This window comes from Protopterus annectens, chromosome 17.part0 (assembly GCF_019279795.1).
Source record: "Protopterus annectens isolate FY-2018-M chromosome 17.part0, PAN1.0, whole genome shotgun sequence".
Lineage (NCBI taxonomy): Eukaryota > Metazoa > Chordata > Ceratodontiformes > Protopteridae > Protopterus > Protopterus annectens.
In genome coordinates, this window is record NC_056751.1 from 349,810,600 (window position 1) to 349,833,657 (window position 23,058).

At 43.4% G+C, this 23,058-nt stretch overlaps 1 protein-coding gene across 1 annotated transcript in view; it reads right to left on the reverse strand.

The window, feature by feature from the left end:
* The window catches only part of GTF2H1 (general transcription factor IIH subunit 1), a 1,328,232-nt gene that overhangs the window by 302,776 nt on the left and 1,002,398 nt on the right, over positions 1-23,058 (reverse strand). The gene's annotated exons all lie outside the window — the stretch shown is intronic.

The window sequence follows — 23,058 nt, forward strand, 5'->3', positions numbered from 1 at the left end:
GAAAGAAAAAGTACAGTTGCGTACACTTACCATAAATGTAGATGTTCGAGTGTATTCACTGTTGCAGTCATTACATTTGGGTTATCCTGCTGGCAGGTTGCCCTCAGTCGGCCTGAATTCCAAATTCTTGGGTCCTGCGTCGGTTGCTGTCACCTCTTCCCTGACGTCAGGTCGTCAGGAGTATAAAAGATGCAGCCGATGCCATTTTCTTCAGTTTTTCTTGCCCCAGATGTCAGGTGCCCCCAAAAGGGTAGGCGAAAGGTATGTAAATAAAACATACATACACCAAAATAAGCTTTACCTTCATCCATAAGCAAATACACCACCTAGGTTGTATAGATTAGAGAAGTAAAGATAAGTTCCAGCAAAAATAAGGGGGATGGCAAGAGGGTAACCTGGACTGCAACAGTGAATACACTCGAACATCTACATTTATGGTAAGTGTACACAACTGTACTATGTTCTTCATGTTTCACTGTTGCAGTCATTACATTTGGGTTGAGTCCCAAAGCTATGGTTGGGTGGCTGGAGCTAAACAGCATTAGGAGCGGCTATGAGGTCCTGCAGAACTGCAGTGGCAAAACCTGCCCTGGATTTAGAATAAAGAGGCAGACTGTAATGCTTTGTAAAGGTACGCACTGAACTCCAAGTACCAGCCTCTAAAATGTCTTTGGCTGGTACTCCCCTGAGAAAGGCTGCAGAAGTGGCTGCAGCTCTGGTTGAATGTGGCCTAATGCCCTTAGGCACTGGTTTTCCATGCTGTGAGTAGCAGAAACCAATGTAGTGACCTATCCACTTTGAAATTGTCTGCTTGGAGATAGCCTTTCCTTATGATGCTGCAGCATATGCCACTAGTAATTGTTCTGTCTTTCTGAAGACTTTAGTTTTGTCCAAGTAGAATCTAAGTTGCCTGTGTACGTCCAAAGAATGCAGAAGTTTCTCCCTCTTGCTCTGTGGATTTGGATAAAAAAGTTGGCAAATTAATAGTTTTGTTAAGGGCTACACTGGATACCACCTTAGGCATAAATTTAGGGTTTGTTCTCAGAGAGACCCTGTCTGATAGCGTGTAGCTCTGAAACTCGTCTTGCAGAAGTTATTGCTAGGAGCAGTGCTGTTTTCCAATATAAGAACTTGATATCCGCAGTAGCAGCTGGCTCAAAAGGAGGTAAGGTGAGTTTTTCCAAGACATAATTGAGGTCCCATGCAGGTACTGGCATTCTCCTTGGAGGCTTCAAGTTTTTGGCTCCTCTGAGGTACTGCCTTAATAAAGGATGAGAAAAGAGTGGTGGCTCTGTATTGTAATGAGCCAAAATGGCAGAGGCATGGATTTTAATTGATGAAAAAGATAGGCCTTTGTCCAGCATCTCAGTTAAGTACTGCAAAATCTGAGGAATATTTGGGACAGCTGTATCAGTTCCTTGAGCTTGGTTCCAAGCACAAAATCTCTTCCATTCCCCAGCATAGGATTTTCTAGTACTAGGCCTTCTGGCTTCTAAAATGACATCCATCACATCTTTACTGAGAGGTGTGGTTTGTATGGCTACATTATCCGCCATGCTGCCAGGTTTAGGTTCTTGAGTTGGCTGTGCAGAATCTGATTGTTTTGCTGGGACAGTAGATGAGGTATTTGAGGTAAGGTCCAGGCTGGGCATTGGGACAAGTTCCTTAAGCTCGGATACCAGTACTGACGTGGCCAGTCTGGAGCAATCAGAATCATTTTTGGTTTCTCCTGTCTGACCTTTAGGAATACCTTAGGGAGGAGAGGCAGTGGAGGAAAGGCATATACTGATAGGTTTGTCCAGTAGAAAGATAAGGCGTCCACTTTCCAAGCTTGTCCGTGATAAGTCCTTATGCAGAATCTTTTTAGTTGATTGTTGTAAGGGGAGGCAAATAGATCTATGTCCGGGAGTCCCCATTTCTTTGTTATCATGCTGAAGACTTGTGGATCCAGGTGCCACTCATGGGGATCCATGAGGTTTCTGCTTAGTTCGTCTGCCAGAGTATTTTCCTTTCCTGGCAGGAATTGTGCCTGCAGATGAACTTGGTAAGTCAATGCTGTGTCCCATAAAGCCATGGCTAGTCTGCAAAGGGGGTAAGAATGAATGCCCCCCTGCTTGTTTATGTACCGTGGTGTTGTCTGTCTTTATCAGTAGTTGTTCCGGATGAAGTAGGTCCTTGAAGGCTGTCAGGGCATTTTGAACAGCTAGCATCTCTTTTTGATTGATATGTAGATGGTTTTGGTTTGTGGACCAAGTTCCCTGAATGCCTCTTCCTGCCATGTGTGCCCCACAGGCATAATCTGATGCATCCGTAGTTAGGCTCTGCCTGACTGGGGGTAGTGAGAATGGCTGTCCCTTGTTTTGGTGACAAGCCTTTGCCCACCATCGAAACTCCTGTTGCAGGCAGGGAATGAGAGTAATCATTGTTTCCAGGCTGTGGCAATGTTGTATCCAGACACTTTTTAGGTACCATTGAATTTTCCTCATATGCAATCTTGCACATGGAATTAGTAAGATGCAGGATGCCATGAAGCCCAAAGCCTGCAGAATTTTTCTTGCAGATAACTGGGCCTTTGTTGCCATTTCCTTGAAATAGGTAGTCAGTTGCCTTTGTTTGTCTGGAGTGAGATAAGCCATCTGGGCAGTTGTATTTAAGCTTGCACCCAAGAATATTATCTCTTGAGAGGGTACTAGTTTTGATTTCTTTTTGTTGACTGTGTACCCTAGGAATGTTAATAGTCTTTTCACAAACGTCAGATGCTGTAGTAGAATGTCCTTGTTCTCTGCTTGTATGATGCAGTCGTCCAAGTAAGGATATATTTGTATTCCTCTTTGTCTGCAGTAAGCAATTACTGGTGCCAGGCACTTTGTGAAGACCCTGGGTGCAGTAGATAAGCCAAAGGGCAGTGCAGAGAATTGGTAATGCTTTGCGCCAGCCTTGAATCTGAGGTATCTTCTGCATGATTGTCTGATTGGGACATGCAGGTATGCCTCTTTTAGGGCTAAAGTCATGAACCAAGCTTTACTACCCAGCATGGGCAGAAGCTGCTGCAAGGTCAACATCTTGAATTTTGGTATATCCAGGAAAGTGTTTAGAATAGATAGGTCCAGTACTGGTCTCCAGGCTTTGTCCTTTCTGGGTACCAAGAACAGTCTTGAGTAAAATCCCTATCTCTGCTCTTGCTGTGGCACTTGTTGAATAGCCCTCATATGTCCATGCAACTTGTTTTTCAGCCTCTGCCCATTGATATTTTGGCAGGTCTGGCCAACCATTTGCCCTTGGCAGGGTATGGAAGTGAAACTTGTAGCCTTGTGACACTATGTCTAGAACCCATTTGTCCTGGGTTATAATGTGCCAATTTTGAGAAAAAAGTACTAGTTTTCCCCCTAAGGGTGCTGCCAGAAGATAAGTGCTTGGTGCAGGCAGGGGGAAGTGATTGGGAATTTTTCCTGTATGGTTGTGATTTGTCTTCTCCACCTTTGGAGGTAAAAGCACCCCATTGCTTAGACCTGTAGGAACCTTGCTGCTGTGATCTGCCCCTTTGAGGTCTGTCTGAGACTGGAAAGGACCCATTCTTTGCAGGCCAGTGTCTGCTAAATCTAGGTGGCTGTACCTGTAAGAAATCCTTGACCGTTTGCATAGATTTAGCTTTGTCCTCCATTTTCTTTAACACCTCTTCTACCTTAACACCAAACAAGGTATCATGTTGTAATGGAGCATCTAATAATTTGGCTTTAACATTATCAGGCAGATTTTCTTCCTTTAACCAAGCATGCCTCCTGATGACAGAACCCGTAACAGCAGCCCTGCAGGAGGCCTCCAGAGAATCAAAACCACATTGCAAAGTATGCTTTCCAACTTGTTCAGCTGCATGCAATAAATCCTGCATTTCTTTGTTTTCTGCACATTCAGAATGTACCATCAATTTCTGTTTAAGCAGTGTCATGATATATTGCTGATATTTAAGCATATGAAACTGGCAATTTAAGGCCCTTATAATAAGGTAGCAGATGTGTAAACTTTTTTCCCCATCTATCCAGTGCCCTAGAATCCCTGTCAGAGGGGGTAGGGTTTTTTGCAGTGGAAGCCTTGACCCCTTTGGGACCCCGAGAAATAGTTTCTGTGTCTGCAGTAGGGTTTTTGAAAATAAATTTATGAGAGTCAGGGACCCTGTAATATCTGTCCGGCTTAACAGGAGCTGGAGGTAAGGAGTCAGGGGTCAGACTAGACTCTGAGAACACATCATCTACAATATCTAATACAGGTGGAACAGCTAGAGGCCTGTGTTGAGGTAGTAAAAGGAAGTCTCTGAGCCTCTTCTTAGATTCTGAAAAATCTTGGCTCTCCCAATGGAAGTACTCCCTCATGGTATGCAAAGTTTCCCCAAAACAGAAATCCTCAGGATGAGAAGCTGAAGGAATTGATTCTTCAGCATCAGAATCCTCATGGGGGGAAGAGAATATTCCTGATCAGAAGAGGAATCAGAAGAAATGGAAACCTGATCTGAAGATTCATAGTCTGTCTCTTGCCTAGGCCTCTTATCAGGAGGGGGATGGGAACCCCTGATCAAGGTAATTAAGTCTTCGGCCATTTTGAGCATCTGTTTTTTGGGCAGGGAAGCCTGTCCATGTGGCTGGTGAACTTGTTTCTTTGCCTTTAAAGGTGTTTTAGTCTTTGCCTTTGAAGTCGGTTTAATATATAATTGTTTAGGTCTGAATACACCCTCAGAAGCCGATGCCTGCTCAGCGGCTCCGGACCCATCTGAGGGATTAATCTCCGAGGCTCCAATACATTGAGTTTCCAGTGGCCTGGCCGACTCCACTTGGGAGTCAGTAGCAGCCTGCGACTCTAAAGTAGAGGGCGTCAGGGGCTGCGAAAGCGCCTCACTGAGAACCGGCGACTTGCTTAGGAGAAGCTTCGTCGGTTTTGGACCTCAGCTGCCTGTCTTTTTCTTTGCGTTTTTTGTGAACTCCGGTAATTGGATGGCTATCCGACGACATTGTATAATTAAATCTTCGCCCAAAATAGCTTAATGCAAAATTGTACCAACGCATAATAGCGCGTTGGCTGAATCTAGCACAAAACCGAAAACTAGAAACGTCATGGTCAGGGCCTAGGCAAGGAATACAGTAAGAATGAAACTTCTTATGAGGTATTTGCTTCCCACAAAAAATACAATTATTAACTTTTTCTGACATCGGTCTAGAGCAAGAAAAAAGTTTCCGCAATGGGGTATTTAGCTTTTAATGAAGACTTCGGATCTGAAACTCGAACACGAAAATCTTAGGAGTCGGCCGACCGGCACTTACAAAATGCTTCTGCTTCGGGCACCGCGTGGCAAGAAAGACTGACGAAAATGGTGTCGGCTGCTTCTTTTATACCCCTGACGACCTGACGTCAGGGAAGAGGCGACACAACTGACGCAGGACCCAAGACTTTGGAATTCAGGCCGACTGAGGGCAACCTGCCAGCAGGATAACCCAAATGTAATGACTGCAACAGTGAAACACGAAGAACATCATATACAGTAAAAACAGATGAATAAAGTGTGATTTTTTTAAGAGGGAAGGGAGGAAACAGAAGATAATTTAAATTTTAAAGACTAAGGGGGAAGGCCTTCCCAGCTGATCGCTCAGTAGAATAAGCTGATGAGATGGGACTGGGAGGAGTGTCCAAAATCAGATTTATAGTAGGGTCTGGCAACTCAAAAGCCACCAAGATTAAAAGTACAACAGCAGTAGGGCAGCTGAGTGGGAAAAATCAAATGCAGACAAAGCCAATGGCAAAGAAAATAAAGGACTCAGAAATTTAAGGACATAATTGGTATGGTAATCAAGAAAAGTTCTCTTTATTTCCAGATATTATTATTTTGTAGCAGATAAAATCAGAAAAGGACATCTCAGTGTTGTGGAACATTCTGAGACCATTTCACATCTTTTCGGGATACAATGAAAATAAAACAAAAGCTATAGCTGTAAACTAAGTACCCACACACGAATTGGTTCATCAATATCCATATTTATGGGAACATCATAAAATGAAGTACATAGAAGTATGGGTTAAAAAGGATTCTGTTATGGCAGCTAAATATATGTGGGAATGGACTAAAAATGTAATACAAAAAACGAGAAAATGGAAGCTCTGTTTCACTGACATGGATAGCAAGATACAAGGAGCAAAAATATTTTAGTCCCTTTAGTTTTCTACACAGGTCAGGCATATTTTTTATCAACCAGAGCAGAAGTTGTGGATAGCAATTAATGAAGAGTTGAAGGATTTTACCTAGGAGAGGAAGAGGTCAAGAGTAAAATGGGATAAGTTAATCCTCCCAATAGAACAAGGTGGTATGGAATTATCTGACTCGAAAGGATATTTCAGAGCTACACAGATAAGGTTCCTATACATAGCACATGCAAAAAGCTATAATTTAAAGTAGAAAGAGATGATGATGAAACAAGGGGAAGCTCAAAGAAATAAGTGGAGACTGGGCTTTTGGATGCAGATCTTTAATGAGAATAACAGCATCCACAACTTTATACTTATAAAGTGTCAGAAAGTATTCTAAGAACTAAGATAACAGGAATGGAGAAAGGAGATTCTGCCAATAGGGATGACTACAATTAGGGGAACAAAGAATGGGCAAGAGGGGGGCTGGAGAAAACTGGCAAGGAACTCGGGTATTGGGAGCAAATAATTAGACAGGGAATGGTAAAAGAATGGGAACAGAGCAAGAATACATTTGAACTGCAGGCTACAGACTGCCTTCCCTATCAGAAACTGAAAGAGTATAGGCAAAGAGACAAGGATAGGGGAATCCTATGTGAAAGGCCTGCTTTGGTAGAGTTTTTAGTTGAATCTAGAACAGAAGTTGCTGTTAAAAGGAATAATCAAGTAGGGTATGTAAAATGTTACACAATAATTATAGGAATCAATCGGAGGAGGTTAGAAAAGATTGGGAACAGAAATTGGATAAGCAATTCACAAAGAAACAATGGGAGGACATGCATATGACTTCCAAATATGCAAGAAATCTAGAAGATTTAGGATTTTTGCTTGGAAGTGTGCATAAGTATTTTTATACCTCAAGCGGGCTCCAAATATTTTTCCTCAGGTAGATGGCACATGTTGGAAGTGTGATGGGGAAAGAAAGGAGTAACTGGTAAAATACAGTTGTGTACCTACCATAAATGTAGATGTTTGAGTGTATTCACTGTTGCTGTCATTACAATTGGGTTATCCTGCTGGCAGGCTACCTGCAGTCTGCCCGAGTTCCAAAGTCTAGGTCCAGCGTCGGTTGCTGTCGCCTCCTCCCTGACGTCAGTGCGCCAGGGGTATAAAAGATGCAGCCGACCCCATTTTCTTCAGTTTTTCTTGCCCCAGATGTCAGGTGCCCCTAAAATGGTAGGCTAAATTATGCCAATAAGCATGCATATACAAAAATCAACTTTTCCTTCAACTACAAGCAAATACACCACATAGGTTGTTTAGAATAGAGAAGTACAGATAAGTCCTAGGAAGGTAAAAAGGGGGATGGTGGGAGGGTAACATGGACTGCAACAGTGAATACACTCGAACATCTGCATTTATGGTAGGTACACAACTGTACTATGTTCATCATGTTTCACTGTTGCAGTCACTACAATTGGGTTGAATCCCAAAACTAAGGTTGGGAGGCTGGTGCTAAATAGGATTAGGAGAGGCTATCAGGCCCTGCAGAACTGCAGTGGCAAAGCCTGCCCTGGACTTAGACTAGAGAGGTAAGTGATAGTGCTTTGTAAAAGTATGCACTGAACTCCAAGTTGCAGCCTCTAAGATGTCTTTGGTTGGTACTCCTCTGAGGAAGGCTGCTAAAGTGGCTGCTGCTCTGGTTGAATGTGGCCTAATGCCCTTAGGCACCGATTTGCCATGCTGTGAATAGCAGAAACTAATGAAGTGGCCTATCCACTTTGAAACAGTCTGTTTTGAGATAGGCTTTCCTTGTGATCCTGCAGCATATGCCACTAGAAGTTGTTCCGTCTTTCTGAAAGCTTTGGTTCTGTCCAGGTAGAAGCGCAGCTGCCTGTGAATGTCCAAAGAATGCAGAAGTCTCTCACCCTTATTCTGTGGGTTTGGATAAAAAGTAGGCAAATGAATTGTTTGGTTAAGGGCCACACTGGACACTACCTTAGGCATAAATGTAGGGTTTGTCCTTAGAGAAACCCTGTCATGATGGAAAATGATAAAGGGTTGTGCCTGTAACTCTGAGACTCGTCTAGCGGAGGTAATTGCTACGAGCAGAGCTATTTTCCATGATAAGAATATTATATCAGCTGCAGAGGCTTGCTGAAATGGAGGCAGTGTGAGTTTTTCCAAGACATAGTTGAGGTCCCATGCAGGTATTGGTGCGCTCCTTGGAGGTCTTATGTTTTTAGGCCCCTCTGAGGTACTGCCTTAGTAATGGATGAGAAAAAAATAGGTGGTTTTGTATTGTTGTTGTTGTGTCTTTCAGCTTTTCCCAGTTAGGGGTAGCCACAGCGGAACTACGGTCCGCTAATGATTGGTAGTTGATTTTTACATGCCGAGTTACCAGCCCTGATGCACAACCTTCAACGAAGGTACGCCCATTCATGCATGCCTCCACACAGAAGAGGCTCTAGCTGAGAATCGAACCAGACAGCGTCTTACTGTGAGGCGACAACGCTACCGCAGCACCACCACCGCGGATCCAGGTGGTTTTGTAATGAGCTGAAATGGCAGAGGCATGAATTTTGATTGATGAATAAGGAAAGGCCTTTATACAGCATCTCAGTTAAGTATTGCAAAATCTGAGGAATATTTGGAACAGTCGTGTCAATACCTTGTGCCTGGTTCCAAGCACAGAATCTCTTCCATTTTTCTGCATAAGATTTTCTGGTGCTAGGCCTCCGGGCCTCCAAAATAACATCCATCACTGCTTTAGAGAGAGGTGTGTCTTGACTGGCTACATTATTCGCCATGCTGCCAGGTTTAAGGTCCTGAGTTGGCTGTGCAGTATCATACTGTCTTGTTGGGTCAATAAGTGAGGAATTTGAGGTAATGTCCAAGCTGGGCATTGAGACAAGCTCTTCAGGATTGGGTACCAGTGCTGGCGGGGCCAGTCTGGGACAATCAGTTTCATTTTTGGCTTCTCTTGCCTGACCTTGAGGAGTACCTTGGGGAGGAGAGGCAGAGGAGGAAAGGCATATACTGTTAGGTTTTTCCAGCTGAAAGAAAGAGCATCCACTTTCCATGCTTGCTTGTGATAAGTCCTTGTGCAGAATCTCTGTAGTTGGCAGTTGTGAGGGGAGGCAAATAGGTCTATGTCCGGGCACCCCCAGTTCCTTGTTATCATGCCGAAGACTTGTGGATCCAATTTCCACTCGTGGGGATCCATTAGATTTCTGCTTAGTTCGTCTGCCAGAGTATTTATCCTTCCTGGCAGAAATTGTGCTTGCAGATGTACATGGTATATCAGTGCTGTGTCCCACAAGTTCATGGCTAGTATGCAGAGGGGGTAGGAATGTGTGCCCCCTGCTTATGTACCACATGACTGTAGTACTGTCCGTCTTTATCAGTAGTTGTCCTGGATGAAGTATATCCTTGAAGGCTGTCAGGGCATTCTGAACAGCTAGCATCTCTTTTTGATTGACATGTAGATGCATTTGACTTGCAGACCATGTGCCCTGACTACATCTTCCTGCCATATGGGCTCCCCAGGCATAATCTGATGCATCTGTTGTCAATGTCTGGCTGGCTGTGGGTAAGGTGAATGGCTGTCCCGTGTTGAGGTGACAGGCTTTTTGCCCACCATTGAAACTCCTGTTGCAGGCAGGGAATGAGGGTAATTACTGTTTCCAAGCTGTGGCAATGTTGTGTCCAAACACTTTTTAGATACCATTGAAGTTTCCTCATATGCAGTCTTGCATATGGAATTAGTAGTATGCAGGATGCCATGAAGCCCAAAGCCTGCAGAATTTTTCTTGAAGATAACTGGGTCTTTGTTGCCAACATTTTGAAATAAGTAGTCAGTTGTCTGTGTTTATCTGGCGTGAGATAAGCCATCTGGGCAGTTGTATTTAAGCCTGCACTCAGGAATACTATCTCTTGAGAGGGTACGAGTTTTGATTTATTTTCGTTTACTGTGTACCCTAGACCTGTTAGTATTCTTTTTACAAACGCCAGATGCTGTAGTAGGATGTCCTTATTCTCTGCTTGAATAAGGTAGTTGTTCAAGTAAGGATATATTTGTATTCCTCTTGGTCTGCAAAATGAAATTACTGGTGCCAGGCATTTTGTGAAGACCCTGGGCGCAGTAGATAAGCCAAAGGGCAGTGGAGAGAATTGGTAATGCATTGAGCCAGCTATAAATCTGAGGTATCTTCTGCATGACTGTCTGATTGGGACATGCAGATATGCCTCTTTTAGGTCTAAAGTCACAAGCCAAGCTTTCTTGCCCAGCATGGGCAGAAGCTGCTGCAGAGTTAGCATTTTGAATTTTGGAATATCCAGGTATGTGTTTAGAATAGACAGGTCCAGTATTGGTCTCCAGGCTTTGTCCTTTCTGGGTACCAAGAATAGCCTTTAGTAAATTCCTTGTCCCTGCTCTTACTGTGTGGTACTTGCTGAATGGCTCTCATGTCCATGAGAGATGAAACTTGTTTTTGTGCCTCTTCCCATTGATTGCGTGGCAGGTCCGGCATACTGTTTGGCCTTGGCAGGGTGTGAAAAATGGAACCTGTAGCCTTGAGATACGATATTTAAGACCCATTTGTCCTGGGTGATCATGTGCCAATTTTGTGAATAAAGTGCTAGTTTTCCCCCAAAGGAGCTGCCAGAAGATAAGTGCTTGGTGCTGGCAGGGGGAATTCATTGAGACTGTTTCCTGTATGGCTGTGATTTTTCCTCTCCACTTTTGGAGGTAGAAGCACCCCATTGTTTAGGCCTGTATGAGCCTTGGGGCTGTGATCTGCCTCTGGGGCATCTGTATCTGCCTCTTTGTCGCCTGTCTGACACTGGAAAGGACCAATTTTTTGCAGGCCAGTTCCTGCTAAATCTGGGAGGCTGTACCTGTAAGAAATCCTTCACTGTTTGCATAGATTTAGCTTTGTCCTCCATTTTCTTCAACACCTCTTCTGCTTTAACACCAAACAAGGTATCATGTTTGTAAGGGAGCATCTAATAGTTTTGCTTTAACATGATCGGGCAGATTCTGTTCTTTTAACCAAGCATGCCTCCTAATGACAGAACCTGTAACTGCGGTCCTGCAGGAGGCCTCTAGAGAATCAAAACCACATTGCAAAGTATGCTTTCCCACTTGTTCAGCTGCATGCAATAAATCCTGCATTTCTTTGTTTTCTGCACATTCTGAATTTGCCAACATTTTCTGTTTAAGCAGTGACATAAGATATTGCTGATATTTAAGCATATGAAACGGACAATTTAAAGCTCTTACAGCCAAGGTAGCAGAAGTGTAAATCTTTTTCCCCCATCTGTCCGGGGCCCTTGAATCCCTATCAGAGGGGATAGGGTTTTTTGCAGTGGAAGCCTTGACCCCCTTGGGACCCTGAAAAATAGCTTCTGGGTCAGCAGCAGGGTTTTTGTAAAGAAATTTATGTGAATCAGGAACCCTGTAGTATCTATCTGGCTTAACAGGAGCTGGTGGTAAAGAGTCAGGAGACAGTCCGGACTCTGAAAATACATCATCTACAATGTCTAAAACAGGATGAATAGCAAGGGGCCTGTGCTGTGGTAATAAAAGGAAGTCTCTGAGCCTTTTCTTGGATTCTAAGTAATCTTGGCTCTCCCAGTGGAAATGCTCCCTCATAGTATGCAGGGTCTCCCCAAAAGAATAATCCTCAGGAGGAGAGGCTGAAGGAATAGAATCTTCCGCATCAGAATCCTCATAGGGAGGAAGGGAATATTCCTGTTCAGAAGAGGAATCAGAGGAAATGGAAACCTGATCTGAAGATTCATATTCTATCTCTTGCCTAGGCCTATTATCAGGATGGGGATGGGAACAGCTGATCAAAGTAATTAGGTCTTCAGCCATTTTAAGCATCTGTTTTTTAGGCATGGAGGCCTGTCCAGGAGAATGCTGTACTTGTTTCTTTGTCTTTAGAGCTGCTTTAGTCTTTGAAGCTGAAGTTGGTTTTACATATAACTGTGTAGGTCTGAAAACACCCTCAGAAGCCGATGCCTGCTCAGCGGCTTCAGACCCATCTGAGGGAATAGTTTCCTAGTGTCCAATACCTTGAGTTTCCAGCAGCCTAGTTGGATCCATGTGGGAGTAGGAAGCGGCCTGTGGCTCTGAGGTAGCAGGCGTCAGGGGCTGCGAAAGCACCTCACTGAGAACTGGCGAACTAGTGACAGGCCTAACAGAAGCCTCGTCGTTGGTTTTGGACCTCGGATGCCTGTCCTTTTCTTTTTCTTTGCGCTTTTTATAAAATCCGGTAGTCAGCTGTTCTGACGGCATTATATAATTGAATCTTCTGCCAAAGTAAGGAAATGCAAAATCGTACCGACGCTTAATAGTGCGTTGGTTAAATCTAGCACAAAACCGACAACTAGCAACGTCGTGGTCAGGGCCTAGGAAAGGAATACAGTAAGAATGAAAATCTTTATGAGGTATTTGGTTCTCACAAGAAATACAATTATTAACTTTTTCTGACATCGGTCTGGAGCAAGAAAAAAGTCCCCCCAAAGGGGTACTTAGCTTTAATGAAGACTTTGAATCTGAAATTCGAATTTGAAAATCTCAGGAGTAGGCCGACCGGCACTTGCGAACTGCTTTTGCTTCGGGCACCGCGTGGCAAGAAAGACTGAAGAAAATGGCGTCGGCTGCATCTTTTATACCCTGGTGCACTGACGTCAGGGAGGAGGCGACAGCAACTGACGCCGGACCTAGACTTTGGAACTCGGGCCGACTGCGGGTAGCCTGCCAGCAGGATAACCCAACTGTAATGACTGCAACAGTGAAACACGATGAACATCATATGTTTTGGAAGTGTAATGAGTTGGCGAACTTTAAAAATTCCCTGCAGAGTACTCTGTCAGAAATATTGAATAAGCAAATGGGCGTAACTAAGGAAATTATTTTTATGAGATGGGATCCAGGATGTGAACAACCTAGACATAGTAAGGCCTCATCAATGTTAATGACGGTGGCTGCAAAAAAAAAAAAACAATTACTAGAAAATGGAAATCAAAGTCTAAACCAACTATACTCACAGTGAATATTGCAAGAGATAACATAATTGGAAGTGGGATCTTTAGAAAAGGGTAGGAACAAACTACATAAGAAAAAAATGGAAACTGTGAGAACAATACATGCAGAATAATGTTTTGGAGGTGAAGGAGGAGTGAGGTTTAAGGCAAGGCAGGAACTGAGCAATTTATGTAATGTTAGACTGATTGTAATTGTATCAAAGCATGTATGTGATGTATACAGTTTGTAACTGTGAACATATTACATGGTTTGTTTTCTTTTATATAAATGCATGTTTGCTTATGTCCTAAGTGATAGTTCAATAATGGTGTTAAAAATGCACGAGGTGATAGAAACTACCTTGCAAAAACTGGAAAAGCAGGACTGAAAATCTTGGAGATTCCCTGGAACAGCTCTCCCCTTTCATTACACTTCTTGATCACCTCTGCAGCAGAGGGCCGAACACAATCTCTATTAGACACATAACTTAAAATCTCATTTTCTAAATCATCTGGGAGGTACTGACACTGCAACTAAACAAACCTCCTTAAAAAAGTACCAAAAGTCACAGCCTTGGAAGAAGTATCAACAGACACACACACACTGTAAACAATGGCTAGTGACCTGTGTAACAGTAAAAAACTAAGTTATTTAAAGCAGATTTTTCCTCAGAAGAAGAAACTGCAGATAAAACATTCATCATACTTACACATTTTGTCAAAACAAACTAACATATGAGCCCAACAATTCAAAATTCTGAAAACTAAAGTTTCAGAAGTATACACTTTTCCCCCCATACCTATCAACAATTTTCTTATCCTCATTAAAAAGAGTAGGAGTGGAATTATTTAGGTGCTTAGCAGCAGTGGGATCAACTAAAGCTATAGCTGCTGGGTCAGGTTTGGGAATAGCATATATAAATGTCAAAGACTGAGTAACTTTATACAATCTATCTACCTTTTTAGGTACAGCTAGCTAATTGGAAAATTGCAGGCAGTAACACACACATCCTCCAAAGACAGAAAGAAAAGGAGGAATGGGTGCAGGATCTGAAAAATCCTTTTGTAACAGCTCACAGTATTTTTTGAGGGATTGAGAAATCTCAGTGTTCTCTTAGTAAAAACACTTGGCACATTCTATCAATAGTCTCACAGAAAGAGAAACCTCCACAAGATAATCAGGAACTGAACTTTCTTCTGAGTCTGAATCAGAAATCTGAGGAAAAAAACTGTATCTGCCCCTGTGCCTCCCTGTTCCGATTTAGAATCTTGAATTTCTGCAGGAAAAGACGAATTCCTTTTTTTTTTTTTTTTATACCAGAAACTAATTCACAAGAAGGATCAATAGCCTGATTGAAATCCTCAGTCAGACCCAGAAAACTACTCCTATCCAAAGAAAGATGAGTAGGAGTAGATACATAGGTTCATAGGTAGGTGCTTAGTTTTCTGTTTCTTGCCAAGGAAAATGGGGACAACCATGTTACGACTGGCAGCAGCAGTTTCCACAGGAATGGACACAGCAGGAAAATCTTCTACCTCCTCTCCCAGGACCAACAGAGTGGCTCTCCTTTGCCCACAAAGGGGACCAACAGCAGTAGAAGACCTGGTTATCCCCAGGTCCATAGTGGCTGTAGGTATCACACCAGAGAGTTTCTGGGGTAAAAGATGAAGGTCCGAGGTAAAACAAATGGCCACAGCAGAGAAACTCACCCATGGCTGTGACAAACTGCAAGCCTGCTGTAGTGGCAAAAGCTATTTGCTTAATTACTTCTTTTTGTGGCTAGAAGAAGGACCAACCGTAGGACCGGTAGTCTGCTTCACAGTCAAGCCAAAAATGGTGCTTCTTTCCCATGGAAGACAAGTAGCAATTGCTGGTAAACACTACTAGTCCACAAAAGTTACTTTTCTGACATAAAACACACAGTAAAAAACACTTTTAAAACACTATACCAGCTTTACAAAAGTAAACTAAACATAATTTCTCCACAGAAGAATGATTTCAGTTACTTTAAACCACTTTGAAACTGACAGAAAAAAATTAGTATCCTATTTAAAAGTATGTTAGTCTCAAGACAATCCATTAAAATACAACACTCTTAGCTTTAAAATAACTTTCCTGAAGAGGAAAGTAATAAAACATTAGCAAATTTAGGAAAATGGAAGTTTCTATCCTCAAAAGGAACTTACCTGACAAGCAAAGGAAAGCGCAAGCCATCCATTGATCCTCAAAAGCATCAGAGAAGCATACTCTTAGGTGTCAGTTAAGCTTTGAAGTACTTTGCTCTCAAACTTGTCTTTTAGTCAGCTCAGCTCGAGCTGCCTGGAAGTCTGTGTGTATAGAAGGTGTCCTGAAGCTTTGGAAGCTGACCAGCTGTTATATACTTGGCAGGATACAACCCATACAGCTAAGCCTGCTGCAGCAATGACCAATATGATGAACACGATATTCTTGGCTGCTTATATGACAGCCTCTCTGAGCAGATCTAAGCTCTGTGTTGGGAACACACTGTATAGGGGAACAAATTGGATCAAGACTAATAGACAGAAGCAATATGGTCAGCAGGCATGAAGACAAAAGTAATATAGAGGGCTCATAACTGTCACAGGTTGACATTTTCACAGAGAGTGGGATGCTCATTCAAAGCAACACTTTTTTTTTTAAATTTTTTCATAAGTTTATAGCAGCTTACTAGGATAACAGCCCTAGAGTTCTTACAAGCCTAACTATATTTATCTTGAGTTGTCCCAATTGTTGGTGGTTAGGTGAGTGAAGTGTTTGCAGGGTTAAGAGTTTGCAGTAGTTAATACAGACGCTTCCTCTGTCCAGGAGGGACATGGGCACCACCCCAGGAGTGAATAAGCGGTCACCCATCCATCAATCTAGATTGCATTTGAACAGGGTCAGGGAAGGGCTCTGTTTCACATGAATTGGAAGCTTGCTCTAGAGAAGTTGCAGTTTCTGGGAGATGTATCTCTCTCTCCAGCACAACCTGTTTATGTAAGAGGTTAGGTTAAGAACCCTGGACTTTCATTATTGTAGACTGGGCAGGTGGACTGGTATAAGATCCTTTTCATCCATGGCCAGTTGCAGGCACAATGCTTACAAAAACTTTTAAAAGCATCTGCTATGTACACTGACAAATTTGACTGATAACTACAGTCTACACCTACAAGGTATTTACATTTTTCAGAATATATATACGCAAGTACAAGTAAACAATCTTAACCCTCTGTATACAATACCTGAAAGTATGCATAGTTTTCAGAAGTCAGTGCTTCACTAAGGACAATAAACAGGTAAGTGAACATCCAGATTAAAGTTGTGCCTGGTGCTCTTTGGATCTAACTAACTAGTAGCCACCAAACAGTTTCACAGGCAGCTACCAATAACAGCTTACTTACATTTCTGTGAAAGCCTGAGTAATGTAAGTCACTTTAAATTTAGAAATGGAATCAATTCCAGGCAGTTGGTGCATTTTTGAAAAGGCTTTTTAAAAGGTTACTGCACATGTTCTAGGTAAGTACACTGAGATAAAAGGTATCTGTAGCTAAACAAATGGATCGCCACTGGTTTCACAGACCACCTGTTAATGTGGCAACAGAAAGACAAGACCAAGGGGAAAATGAGATGTCAGAAAAGTGGACGATACCTGCAGAAACAATCTGATACCCAGTCTACAAGTTTATGAACTCATTGCCTGGCAAGTCCGTCAGTGATGGTAATCTTAAGATTCTTTTAGGATAGGACACTGCTGAGAAGTTTTTCATAGTGCTGTTTGCTGAATAAATTACATTTGAGATACAACAGATACTGTAAGTATAAGCATGGACCAAACAATAAAAAGTAGGAACTGCAACTGCACTTATATCTGCAGTAAAATAAATGTGGCTGCCTACAGATGACATGAATATGGCACAGGACTGGAAACAGACAGCATCAAATGAAATCAGTTTGAAAATCATGTGTAAATATTCAAGAAGAGCTCTTCCAACACAAATTCTGTCACAGACAGGAAATAAACAGGTGCACCTATGTAGGACCCTGCCATAACTGACATGAACAATGGAGAAGGCCCAGAAAGTACAGTTTTGTACCTACCATAAATGTAGATGTCCGAGAGGAATGCATCTGCAGTCTTTACAAATGGGTTGTCCTGTCGTCAGGCAGCCCTTCGGTCGGCCGGATTCCAAAGTCTGGGTCTGGCTTCGGCTGGTGTCGCACTTCACCCGACGTCATTGCGGCAGTTATTCGGGTATAAAGGCATCAGCTGATGCCATTTTCCTCAGTGTTTCTTGCCCCAGATGCCAGGTGCCCTCTTGGATGGCTAAATTTGGATAAATGCCAAAGTTTCCAAATAGTAGAGAGCAAACACACAAAATAAGCATGTATGTACATATATACAAACAAATACACCATAATAGGTCCCCCCCAAGCTAGCTGAAGATTGGCAAATACCCTAGGAGTACCTCAGAGGGGAAGGAGGGTGGGTAATCCTGACTGCAGATGCATTCCTCTCGGACATCTACATTTATGGTAGGTACAAAACTGTACTATGTCCTTCAAGGATGCATCTGCAGTCTTTACAAATGGGTAGAATACCATAGCTAAACTAGGGGAGGAGGCAATGAGAAAAGATTATGGTGTAGTTAGGATCCCTTGCAAAACAGCAGTGGCAAAACCAGCACGGGATCTAGAGTATAGAGGTAAGTTATAATGCTTGGCAAATGTATGCACGGAGGTCCAAGTAGCAGCCTCTATAATGTCCTTGGTAGCCACTCCTCGTAAGAAAGCTGTGGTAGTGGCTGTAGCCCTTGTGGAGTGAGGCCTGATGTTCTCTGGAGTTTCCTTTCCATGGTAGGAGTAACAAAATCTAATGCAATTTCCTATCCATTTGGAGATTGTCTGTTTTGAAATTGGTTTTCCTTCCTTCCCTGTTGCATATGCTACCAGAAGCTGGTCAGTCTTTCTATTGTTTTTTGTCTTGTCCAGATAGTAGCGTAATTGTCTGTGTACATCCAAGGTACGTAAGAGCCTTTCTCCCCTGTTCTGTGGGTTGGGGAAGAATGTAGGGAGGTGGATAGCCTGATTTAAAGAAACTCTGGATACCACCTTAGGCATAAATGTAGGATTTGTTCTCATGGACACTCTGTCTTGATGGAAGATCAGGAAGGGTTGCACTGCCATTAATGCCTGCAGTTCAGAAACCCTTCTTGCTGAAGTTATTGCTAGCAGGAAAGCAGTCTTCCAGGATAAGTATTGTAATTCTGCTGTTGCTGCTGGTTCGAAAGGAGGAAGAGTCAGCTTTTCTAGTACAAAATTCAAGTCCCATGCTGGCAATGGAGGTTTCCTGGGAGGTTTTACATTTTTAATTCCTCTCAGAAACTGTCTGAGCAGAGGATGCGAGAAGACAGGAGGATCCAAGCTGTATTCTGCCGAAATAGCTGATGCATGTATCTTGATGGAAGAATAGGACAGGCCTGTATGGTAGAGCTCTGCCAAGTACTCCAGGATGTTGGCTATGTTCACCAGCATCACATCTTGCCCCTTTGCAGTACTCCAGATGAGATATCTTTTCCATTTTGCTGCATAATTCTTTCTTGTGGAAGGTCTACGAGCCTCCAGGATTATGTCTTTAACCCTTTGGGATAAATTTGGGTTAATTGCTGTTATGTAATGTTCCAGGCAGTTAACTGCAGAGTTTTTAGACTTGGATGCAGGATGCTGTAGTTGTTCTGTGTTAGCAGTAAAGGGATCAGAGGCAGCGTCCATATTTGTTCCCTGGACATGCTCCTCAGAAGCGGATACCAATGTTGTCTTGGCCAGTTTGGAGCTATCAGAATGATCCTCGGACGTTCCTCTTTGATCTTCAGAAGCACCTTGTGCATCAAAGGAAGTGGTGGGAATGCGTATGCTATCAGGCTTTTCCAACTGAAAGAAAGGGAGTCCACCTTCCAAGCAAGTGGGTGGTAAGTCCTTGTGCAGAATTTCTTCAACTGGTGATTGAATGGGGATGCAAACAAGTCTATTTGTGGTAATCCCCATTTTCTTGTGATGGTTTTGAAGATGTCCGGATGCAGCATCCATTCATGGGCATCTGTTGTAGTTCTGCTTAATATGTCTGCTAGAATGTTTTCCTTCCCTGGAACATAAATAGCCTGTAACTGAATGTTGCAGCTCAGAGCCACATCCCATAGGTCCAGTGCCAGCCGGCATAGAGGGTATGAGTGTGTGCCTCCCTGTTTGTTGATGTACCACATAACTGTGGTGTTGTCTGTTCTTATCATCAACTGGCCTTCTTGGAGAAGAGGTCTGAATGCCTGGATTGCCAATTTCACTGCCATCATTTCTTTTAGATTTATGTGCAGATGCAGCTGGTCTTGAGTCCATAGGCCTTGAATGCACTTGCCCAGCATGTGTGCCCCCCATCCGAGGTCTGAGGCATCTGTCGTGATGGTTTGTCTCGGCTGACTTTTGCAGAAGGGCAATCCTGTGTTTGATTGGCAGGCCTGAGCCCACCATAGGAACTCCTGTTTCAGGCATGGGATCATTGGAATTTTGGTTTCTAGGTTGTGCTTGTGCTGGGACCACAAATTCTTTAGGTACCACTGTAGCTTTCTCATATGCAGCCTGGCATGAGGGACCAGTATTATTCAGGATGCCATGAAGCCTAGAGCTTGTAACACTTTTCTTGCAGTCAGATGGTTCTGCTTTGTTAATGCCAAGAAGTAGAGAGGAAGTTGTTCTTTCTTTTCTGCAGTTAGGAATGTCATTTGTTTTGATGTGTCCAGTTCTGCACCCAGAAAGGTTATTCTTTGGGATGGAATCAGCCTTGACTTTTCTGTATTGACTGTATATCCCAGGGCTTGCAGCAGGTAGATGACTCTTTGTAAGTCTTCTGTTAGTTTGTTTTTGTTGTCCGCTTGTATCATGCAGTCGTCCAGGTAGGGATAGATTTGAATCCCCTGAAGTCTGCAATGAGCTATAACTGATGCCAGGCATTTCGTGAACACTCTGGGCGCAGTAGATAAGCCAAAAGGCAATGCTGAGAATTGATAATGCTCTGATCCTGCAAGAAATCTGAGGTATCTTCTGCAAATTGGTCTTATGGGGACGTGCAGGTATGCCTCCTTGAGATCTAGAGTTACCAGCCAAGACTCCTTGCCCAGCATGGGAAGAAGCTGCTGTAGGGTCAGCATTTTGAATTTGGGAACAATGAGGAATGTGTTTAAAGCGGACAGGTCTAGAATAGGCCTCCATTTGTTTTCTTTCCTTGGTACCAGGAAGAGTCTTGAGTAAAATCCTTTTCCCTGTTCCATAGATGGTACCTTTTCCACAGCTCTCATTTTTAATAATTGAGATATTTGCTTTAGAGCTTCTGTCTTTTGAGTAGGTGGTAGGTTTGGCATTCCTCTCTTTTCTGGTAGAGTATGGAAATGGAACCTGTAACCTTGGTCTATAGTTTGCAAAATCCATTTTTCTCTTGTAATGCAGTGCCAGTTTCTTGAAAATAAGGTTAGCTTTCCGCCCAAGGGTGCTTGTAGTTGTTCCCTGGTAGGCGGTACCACCGCCAAGTCACTGAGATTGAGTTGTTGTAGTGGTGGTGGCTGTATCCGTGCCTCGTTGGTTGTTACCATGCCACTGGCGACCCCTGTAGGCACCCCTGGATTGGTTTCTGCCTCTAGGGCGCCTATTCCTGCCTCTTTGTGGCTTAGAAGATTCCGGAAAGGACCAATTCTTGGAGGGCCAGTTCCTGCTAAACCTTGGAGGTTGAACTTGTAGGAAATCTTTCACTGTTTGCACAGATTTTGCTTTCTCTTCCATCTTTTTTAGTACCTGCTGTGCAGGGGAACCAAATAAATTGACCTTGTCCATAGGTGCATCCAAAAGCTTTGATTTGACATGGTCTGGTAATGCCTGTTCTTTCAACCATGCATGCCTCCTAATAACTGTGCCAGTCATGGCTGATCTAAAGGAAGCCTCCAGTGCATCATAGCCACATTTTAAAGAATGGTTACTAACCTGCTGTATGTTATGTACCATTTCCTGAACATACTTTTTATCTAAAGATTCTTCAGAGGACAGCTTTTTAGTCAACTGGTCAAGCATAAACTCTTGATATTGAATCATATGAAATTGGCAGTTCAAAGCTCTAGCTGACAAAGTAGCAGAGGTGTAAACTTTTTTACCCCATCTCTCCAAGGACCTGGATTCCCTTTCAGAGGGGAGGGGGTTTTTAGAAGAAGTAGCTGCTACAGCTTTAGGGCCCTGGGAGATAGTCTCTGGATCCGCAACAGGAGCCTTATAGAAATGGTGATGAGTGTCCGGGACCCTGTAGTACCTATCGGGCTTAGCAGGAGCCGGAGGTAAAGAATCAGGAGCAGTGCAAGCATCATTAAATGCATCATCAACAACAGAAAGAACTGGAGGTATAGCTAAAGGTCTGTGTTGTGGCAAATGTAGAAAGGTCCTAAGCCTCTTTCTAGAGTCTGTGAAATCCTGGCCCTGCCACTGAAATTGTTCCCTCATAGCATGCAAGGTTTCCCCAAAGGAAAATTCCTCAGGAGGAGAGGCTGAAGGGATGGACTCCTCAGCATCAGAGTCTTCGTAAGGGGAATAAGAAGCCTCAGGAGGGTCTGAATGTTCCGAGTCATCAGAAGAATCATCTGCGGATACTGGCTCAGGGGGCTCTGCTCTAGGTCTCTTTTCTGGAGGAGGGAGAGAGGCCCTGTCAGGATGAGGCTGGGCTCCACGGATTAAAGAGATGAGATCCTCAGCCAAAAAAGCATGTGGGAGCTGGTGCTGGGCCTGTGAGAAGGGGGCTTGGCAGGCACAGGTTTTGTTGTTTTGGCTGCTTTAGCCCTGGCAAAGGCCTTAAAAGACATAGCTGGAGGAGGCCTAGCAGCTCCACGTGCTGGGGTTGAAACATCCAAGGGAATGGTGTCTGATAAATCCTGTGAAACCGCAACAGAAGGTTGGATTTCAGAAGCCGTCTCTACCAGGTTAGAAGAGGCCTCGGTAGAAGGCATGTTATCGGCTGAAGAAAGAACCGCTTGCTCGGTTTCGGCCGAAACCGAGACACTCGTGGTTTGCTTAACCGCGGTTTCGGCCGAAACCGCGGACCGCGAGTGTCGGTCCTTTTCTTTGCGTTTTTTGGTAATTTGCGTAGTCGGAGGATCCGACGGCATAATGTAGGCAAAATCAGAGCCGAATATCTGTTCAGCAAAGTCCGACCGACGTCTAAGCGTCCGTCGGTTAAAAGAAGCACAGGCTAGACAAGCTGCTACGTCGTGGTCTGGGCCTAAACAATGTATGCAATAGGAGTGGAAATCTTTATGAGGTATTTGTTTCCCACAAGATAAACAGTTATTAACTTTCTCTGACATCGGCTGAGGCAAGAAAGAGTCCCCAACGGGGTACTTAGCTTTATAGAAGTCTTCGAAGAAGTATTCGGTAGTAGTAATCTCTGGATCTGACCGACCGGCACTTGCGAACAGCTTCTGCTTCGGGCGCCACGCGGCAAGAAAGACTGAGGAAAATGGCGTCGGCTGATGCCTTTATACCCGAATAACTGCCGCAATGACGTCGGGTGAAGTGCGACACCAGCCGAAGCCAGACCCAGACTTTGGAATTCGGCCGACCGAAGGGCTGCCTGACGACAGGACAACCCATTTGTAAAGACTGCAGATGCATCCTTGAAGGACATCAAACACTGGTATAGGATGCCTGTGACAGAAAGGCCATATATTTAAAGACAGTCTGAAGGAAAACAATATTAAACTAATACATTTATTTTACCTCCTTGCATGCAATAAATTCAAAAGTAATTATGTTTTTTTCAACATAGCAGTTTACTGATA